The sequence below is a fragment of the Stigmatopora argus genome, chromosome 20 (assembly GCF_051989625.1).
Source record: "Stigmatopora argus isolate UIUO_Sarg chromosome 20, RoL_Sarg_1.0, whole genome shotgun sequence".
Taxonomy (NCBI): Eukaryota; Metazoa; Chordata; class Actinopteri; order Syngnathiformes; family Syngnathidae; genus Stigmatopora; species Stigmatopora argus.
The window spans coordinates 9,045,973-9,054,797 of NC_135406.1; positions in this window are offsets into that span (position 1 = coordinate 9,045,973).

An 8,825-nucleotide genomic window follows, 5' to 3' on the forward strand; every position below is an offset into this window, starting at 1 on the left:
AAAAAGTTTATCTTACCTGTCTCCTCATACGTTTCAACTGAGAGAACCTTCTTACAGTGCACAAGGTGGATCCCGCTATTTTCATGTCTGCTGGTTGGTCAGAAACACTTGTGTTGAGCACCCAGGCTCCCGGGACCGCCATTGGTCCAGTCTGTTTTCTGTTGGGAAGCACAGTCTCCTTCTGCCAACCCAAATTCAATGCGTTCCTTTAAAGTTTTTTCTTTGATGCAGATATCCAGATTAGCCTCATCATCCAGTTCCAATCGTGTAGTGAATAATGGCGTTTGGTATGGTCTACTAAATAGGATGTCCATATTTTGTTGTCCAGTTGACCTCGTTATGTAGGCGCAATGATTTCATAACGAAATATGGAACCTTTTTTCAATTCAGTCAATTATTCTTTTAACACAATTTGGATGCCATTATCACTATAAATCCATAGTACTTTGGAATATTTTCATCATGCACTGTCTTTGTTTTTTGTTTTTCTCAGTGCTCCTAAATTTCGCATAGCAGATTTGTTTCTCCACTTCCAGTTTCACATTTGGAGTACTGCTGCTTTAAAAAAAATCCTTTTCCACCTTGATATCTAACCAATTAATTATATCTTGGTGGTCGGCCAATCAAAAACACAAAAAGACAAACAACCATTCACGCTCACACTCATAATCAGACATCAGTGGTCTGCAATTTTTTCATCACTAGTGGAGAGGGCCATCCCCAGTCTGGGGCTTCTTGACAGCTAACCACCTTTCGCTGTGTCATGGCAAGTCATTCTAAAAGGAAATAGGTCAATGTTGTTTGGTTGGCATCAATTGTTTGATTCTTAGGCGATCTGTGATATTCTAATCGGTATTAATATGACTCACGCTAAAGCATATTTCATCTGTTGATGGGCAAAACAGTGAAATATCATCTGTGCACTGACGACATCTCATGATGTTTATTGCATCTCAGGGAAATTATGCCTATCCTAAACTAATTATTTTACCTAAACTTGTCAGGTACAATTTACCTAATACTTTGGATAATTCTTAATACTTAAGTCTAAATCGCAAATCACTCTCTTTTTGCTAAAATAGCTAAATTGCACTTGTTGAATTGCTATTCTGCTCCAAGCTCGTGTTTATTTAATATAAGAGCCATTTTTTGTAGCTCACTCTTACCACAATTAAAATTTAGAGAAACTAACCTTCTACTTAGCAAATTTCCTAATCATTTCCTAATGATAAATTTCAGTGTTTATTAGAGGACCCACAATCTGTCACCAATATGTTACATTGTCAACTTTCTGTCTCCAACTCTCTTCACCTCTTTCTCTGCCTCTCTGTCTCTTCATCACTGCTCCTCCCTGCTTCATCGCGTGGTGAGATGTAACCTGAGATTTCTTGCATTCCAGGCCTCACCCCCTCGTGCTCCTAGCTTGCGAGTGGAGCCTGGCACGAGGAGTGGGCTGAACAGGGGGGGCACTGTTTCTTAACAGGCCAATATATATATATATATATATATATATATATATATATATATATATATATATATCTTCCTTCTGGGTTAGTGAAAGTGGGGTGGGGAAGAATTTTTTTCCCTCTCACATGTGGTCTGCTTTTCAATCCCCCCATCCTGTCCCAATCCACCATCTCTTAAATACTTATTTTTATCGTCTAAGTATTCTTTTTCGCAGATTAAACTCCTATTTTTCGCGGCAATCGTACTTATTTATATATATATATATATATATATATATATATATATATATATATATATATATATATATATATATATATTCATATGAAGATTACTTGCATGCGTTTATAGTTTTATTCTATTTCTTTTTTTCTTTATATCGAGCTCTTTCATTATCTTGGCACTGTATAACAATATATTTCTTCTCTTTCCTGCCTTTTCTTTTCTTCTTTTTGTCTTGCTACTTTCTCACCCTTTTCTCTTTGCCCTGCCATTTGCATCCACGTTTTGGTTTGATCATAACCTTGTTTTTGCATTTTACGTCGTTTTTTGTTACATGATTTTTCGATTTTTTGTTGTAGTTCACGGATGTCTTTTATCATTAGTCTACCGGTGAATCCATATTTTTCTACCCAATAACACAAGGATTCCACCGCGTCGGGATCCTCTCTATGGACTGCCTTCCAGTCTTTACACGCGAGTTCCGAGAAGAATTTTTCTTTTTTTTATTTCTTTACTCTGTCCTTTCCCCATTTTGAACTAAATTTAGTCCCAGTGGGTCTTTACACCTGTTGTGCACTAACACTGGGTTTGTCAACAGGATGGTGATTAATTCCTTCAGTGGTAAACTCGCTTCGACCTTTTCAGGTGGAGTTTCTTGTCTACAAACAGCCACTGAAGTTCACCATTTGATCCCTGTTGTTTTTGGTATGAGATACAAATTACCTATTGGTAAATGTATTTCCTTTCACACTTTTGCACTTTCATTCCTTTTGGTTCACTTTTTTGTTCAACATAACCAGGACTCCGCCATCCTTTACAGAATTTAATTAATCTATTTCAACTAAGGGAGTCTGCCCTCCTACGGAATTTTGTTTGTTATTTGTTCAATACAACCAGGACTCCGCCATCCTTTACAGAATTTAATTAATCTATTTCAACTAAGGGAGTCTGCCCTCCTACGGAATTTTGTTGTTTGATTTTACCTGATAGTGCCTAGGATTGTCAGGGTTTTTATTTCTCTATTTTACTTCGTTCGTCATTCATTCCTTTATTAAATGAAATTAACTCACGATTCTCTGTGTCCTTGGTTTCCCTTCAACCTTCGGACCCCAGCCCGTAAGGAAGAAACAGTCCTGGAAAAGGATCTTTATGCTGTGGCCACAGACTTTTCTGGATCTCGCTCACCCGCTGGGATCGTCAGGTATCTTGGGATCCGGCTCGAAGGACCATGTAAATGTCAGGTCTAAACACCAAACATTTGTATCACTAATCTGAAAGAAGGAAAACACAGAGAATTGAGTTAGTTTTACTTGCAAGGAGAGGGCCCGGAGACTGCTCAGTAGCAATCCTCCCAACACACTCTGAGGCAGTCTCCGCTCGCCTTGTCTTTTATTGTGTTCGGGAACGCCCTGGTTATATGAGGTTTCAACTGATAAGGGGAAAGGGGTGCTGTATACCAGCTGAAATCGGTTTGTTTGCACAACATGTTTATTCAAGGAAACATCTGCTTTCTCTCTCCTTGACTCATTATCTTCACGCATGCGAGTTTCCGGTTCAAACTGGCGCCTGACTCTTGCAGCAGTTCCTCTTTGTAAGGCGAAACTGCCTGCAGGTCAGGGCACCCTACAGGATATGAGCAAGCATTTTCACACTCTGACCCAGAAGTAGGATAACTTATTTACAATAGTTCCAACAACACCCTTCACTCATTGCCAGACTTCCGCATGCCTGTCCTCACCCAAGTCTGCCTTTTCTCTATATAACCAGCGTGTCGGCCAGAAGTGCTCTCAGTCAGGCTTTGGAACTCGGCACATACACAAGGCGCTCCGTCTATTTTGGAGAATATTTAAGACTTTTAAGTGTGCATGATAGTCGTGAAAATACAGTAACTAGACCTGGCAGTTGGTATATGAAGTGAAATGTGAATTTTTTGGGGGGATTTTAATGTTGAACAAACTGTCGCAACCAAGATGGCGCCGTTCAAGTGGCAGCCGGTGGCGGTAGCTCCGTCCACTCTTGTTCGTTTTGTGTTTTTGCTGCTTTTCTGTCTTAATGATTTGATTTGGTGATTCTTAATGATCCTATTTACTTTGTTTTGCATGGTACTTTGTGCTTTTGCTTTGTCGTTCTGCAGCCTTTGCGACTGTACTGTCTAACTTGTAACTATTTGTTTTTTTCTGTATCTGCATTCCCACCCTTCCTGCTACTGTCACAATGAAATTTCCCAAATACGGGATAAATAAAGTTATCCAATCCAATCCAAACAGATAATACTCAATATTCCTATGTATAATCATAAGTATAAAAATCTTGATGGCTTGACACTTGTCGTTGTGATTGTCCATTGCTTTCACCTGTGGTCGCCTCCCCTGTGTGTCACCCACCTGTTTTCCATGTTTTGTTAACCCATGCCTTACTGCGTCTTACAGCTTTTCGTTCATTTTTTTTGTGTTATTTTGGATTTTGGGCTCATGTATGTATATGTATATATATATATATATATATATATATATATATATACATCGGATTAAAAGAACTGGGTGAAAAGCCTTACATTTTAAATTTTTTATAGATCTAAAACAATGTTTGAGCTTTTTATCATTTGTTTTTCATTTCAAAAGGAAACAAAATATTTTTTATGTTCAATTTTAAAGTGGAAAACTGAAAATATTTTATAGAGTTATTTTTACATTTTACAAAATACTTATTGAAATAAAACACTAAAAGAAAAAAAATGGATGGAAAAATTCAAAATATTCATTAAAAATGAGAAAATCCAGAACTATAATTTACATCTATAGGTTGGTCCGGGTTAAGGGAATAATGTAACTAAAAGAAAAAAAAACCTCTTCCTTTTGGGTTTAAGACACTTTCGAGTAATTGCTAATTTTCTGATATTATTTCTTTAAAATACGCTTCTCATAATAACTTGTGATTGACAGTGTCTTAATTATTGTGTAGTGTCCATGAACACTGAAATTAAAATGAAACAAATTTTCTCCTTACCACGAGAGAGCGGTGCCTAAATAAGAGACTGATTCCTGCGAGTTCAAACCTTTTCAATGAAGAACTACTTCTCCCGTGATGCCAATCGGCGAAACAGCAACAGCACCATTATCATGAACGATTTGTTCTGCACATGCGCGTTTTGCGTCGCCTCCTTTTGCGTCGCTTACAATGGCTGCGAGATACTGTTCTCACAGGATAGAGAGAATTTACTGTATAGGTATTGTTTTATGGTCTGTTTGTGTTACGTCTTTTGGAACCAATTGCAGGGAAGCAGGCAAGGATAATGGGCTTAGATGGCGGCGCGCACTGACGCTGCGGCTTTATGCTCTCCAGTTCGGTGTCGTTCGTTATCTTACAGTCGCCAGGATTTAATCACTATCCGAAGGATATGCGATACATCCGATTTCTCAACAAACTCTCCGGGATCTCCGTGGCTGGCCAGCCCACCAAAAGCACGTCGAAGGCGGCGAAGGGACAGAAAACAGAAGCGTGGATGCCGGGCGGGCCTTGCTGCTAAGCTGAAACAACAACCACACCGAGCACCGCTTCCTAGTATCTTTTTGACCAACGCCCGATCCATCACCCACAAAATGGATGAGTTGGAACTTTGTATTGCTACCAACAGCTTTGTTAGAAACTGTAATATTATTATCATCACAGAAACGTGGCTACACCCGCATATCCCCGACCCTGCGGTATCGCTAGCTAGCCGAACGCTTTTTCGGAACGACCGTTCAAAAGAATTAACAGGCAAAAGCAAGGGAGGAGGACTGTGCATGTATATACATAATGAATGGTGTTGTGACAGTAGGATAATTGACACTCACTGTTCCCCGGATTTAGAGTTATTGGCAATACGGTGTAGGCCCTATTATCTACCGAGAGAGCTAACTGTCGTCATAGTAACGGCTATCTATATACCTCCGAATGCTAACGTTAACACGGCACTTAACCTCCTGCTAACGGCGGTAAACAAACAACAGCTTGACCACCCCGATGGAGTTTTTATTGTCGCTGGTGATTTCAACAAGGCGTGTTTAAAGACTGTTTTACCTAAGTTTATTCAATACGTAAATTGTAATACTAGAGGAGACAAAACTCTTGACCATGTCTATTCTAACATCAAACATGCTTATAAAGCCACTTCCCTCCCTCACCTAGCTGGATCAGATCACCTCTGCCTATCTCTCACCCCCGCTTACACTCCACTCCGGAGGAAAACAACGCCACAAATAAAGATAATAAAAACTTGGCCCGACGACGCACTCTCTCAGCTGCAGGACTGTTTTTACCGCACCAACTGGGAACTTTTTGTACACGACAACCTCCAGGACTACACGGACTCTGTACTTTCTTACATAAAAAACTGCATTGACAACGTCACTATAGATAAACGAATACGGGTTTTTCCTAACCAAAAACCCTGGATGACCAATGAGACACAGGCACTCATCAAATGCCGTAACTCAGGGGACAAGATAAAATATAGAGCTGCCAGAGCTGAGCTGAAAAGAGGCATTAAAAAGGCCAAGGCAGCATATACCAAAAAAATTGAGGAGCACTTCACAGAAAATAACCCAAAGAAGATGTGGCAAGGAATACGACATATTACCAATTACAATAACAATAATATGTCTGTTAATGCAGATGCCTCACTAGCGGAGGAATTGAACTGTTTCTTTGCCCGCTTTGAGACTGACAAATCAGACCCAGTCTCAACACCCCCACCACCACCCTGCAGCAATACACTGACGTTCCGGGAACAGGAAGTGAGACTGGTAATGCGGTCTGTGAACACCAGGAAGGCTGCTGGCCCAGACGGAGTACCTGGGAAGGTGCTCAAAGCCTGTGCTGACCAGCTGGCTGGAGTCTTCACAAACATTTTCAATAGTTCCCTGCAACAATCCATCATTCCATCTTGTCTGAAATCTGCCACCATCATCCCTGTCCCCAAAAAGCCAACCATTGGCAGCATGAATGATTATAGGCCTGTTGCCCTCACGCCTGTGATCATGAAGTGCTTTGAAAAGTTGGTAGCCCGCCATATCAGGAATACAATCCCTCCCTCAATTGACCCTCACCAGTTTGCTTATAGAGCAAACAGGTCCACTGATGATGCTATTGCCATTGCTCTTCATACAGCACTGAGCCACCTGGAACACCATGGGAACTACGTGAGGATGCTCTTCATTGACTATAGCTCAGCCTTCAACACCATAAAACCGAACATTCTGACTGACAAACTCTCCCACCTTGGACTATCCTCTTCAATCTGCTGCTGGATAAAGAACTTCTTGACCAACCGACCACAGACTGTTAGACTTGGTCCCCACCTCTCTTCCTCCATTACACTAAGCACTGGCTCCCCTCAAGGCTGTGTACTGAGTCCTCTTCTGTACTCCCTGTACACATACGACTGTACACCCACCCACCAGTCTAACGCCATCATCAAATTCGCTGACGACACCACTGTGGTCGGACTCATCTCAGGAGGGGATGAGTCGGCTTACAGAGATGAGGTCAACAATTTGTCTTCGTGGTGCTCGGTGAACAATCTCACACTGAACACCACGAAAACTAAAGAAATAATCCTGGACTTTCGCAAACACGGCACAGATCTGGCCCCACTCCTCATAAATGGAGTATGTGTAGACAGGGTCCAGTCCTTTAAATTCCTGGGGGTCCACGTCACGGATAAGCTCTCATGGTCTACAAACATCACGGCAGTGGTGAAGAAGGCTCAGAAACGACTCTATTTCCTCAGGGTACTTAGGAAGAACAACTTGGGCACCAATCTTCTGATAACCTTCTATAGAACCACTGTAGAGAGCATCCTGGCGTACGGCATCACAGTGTGGTACGCTGGAAGCACGGCGGCAGACAAAAAGGCCATGCAGAAAGTGATTAACACTGCCCAGAGGATTGTCGGCTGCTCTCTGCCCTCACTGGAAGACATTGCCAGCCCTCGTTACCTCAGCAGAGCCAAGAACATCATAGGGGACCCTTACCACCCTGGTCACAATCTGTTCCAGCTGCTGCCCTCTGGCAGACGCTATAGGTCCCACAAAGCACGGACAAATAGGCTTAAGGACAGTTTTTTCCCCACATCCATCAGAAATCTAAACTCGCGGTAACATAACACACATTCCCTTCTGCGGTAATATGAAAAGATGTTTGGGTGGTGATCTGCCTCCTACTAGCTGACTGAAGTATGGTAAGTGAAAGACAGGGAGAGGTAAGCGAGAGGTAAGCGACCTGTATCCACAACAGCAGAATGCAAAATTACAAGTCCGTAACTTACACTTATTTAGGTCTTTTGCCGAGTAAACGTAGCTTATGGAGAAGCACCATCAATTTCGTCACACGCAGTTTCTGCGTGTGATGACAAGTAGGCTTTTTGTGTTGTGATAGTGACGACAGGGCCTATGTCCGATTATTATTAAGGAGAGGGAAGTATTACTCAAACAAATCTTTAATAACTGGAGGCAATAGACAGTAACTAAAGACTTGGCGTCAAATAACAAGACCAAACCTGACGAGGGGAGACACAGGAAAGCGAGGAACGAGGCATGTGGCACATGGATCGAAGAAATGTGGAAACATTGCATGGTAATCAGCAGACAATCCGACAATGACAAAGCAGTCAGTGGGGTTTAAATAGACTGACATGATTTGACGAGACAATTAGGAACATCTGGGAAACACAAGAGGGAGGAAGGATACACCAGGGGCGGAGACATGACTCGTACGGTGTTTGTAAGGTTTTTTGGGGGTTTGTAAGGGGAATCATAATCATTTATAAGGGCAGTTATCGGCAGAGGTTGACAGGTATGTGTTTATGTTGTGTTTCATTATGTTAGGGGACTTTCATGTGACAAAATAATAGGCGATGTTGAATTAATTTCTTTCTAATGGGGTTCAGGTTTACGAAAGCTGATCGCATTCACCTTGAAAATAAAATAAAGTCCTGGCCGTTTTTCAAATGAATTCATCTGTGGTGTTGTTTTATTTAAGTATTTTTTTCTTCTTCTTTTTTCAAATTAATTTATTGTCTGAGGGTGTTTTTCTTTGTTTTTCAAATGTATTTTTGGCGTTATGTTTTTGATTTTTTTTTTCTTGTTTGTTCTTCG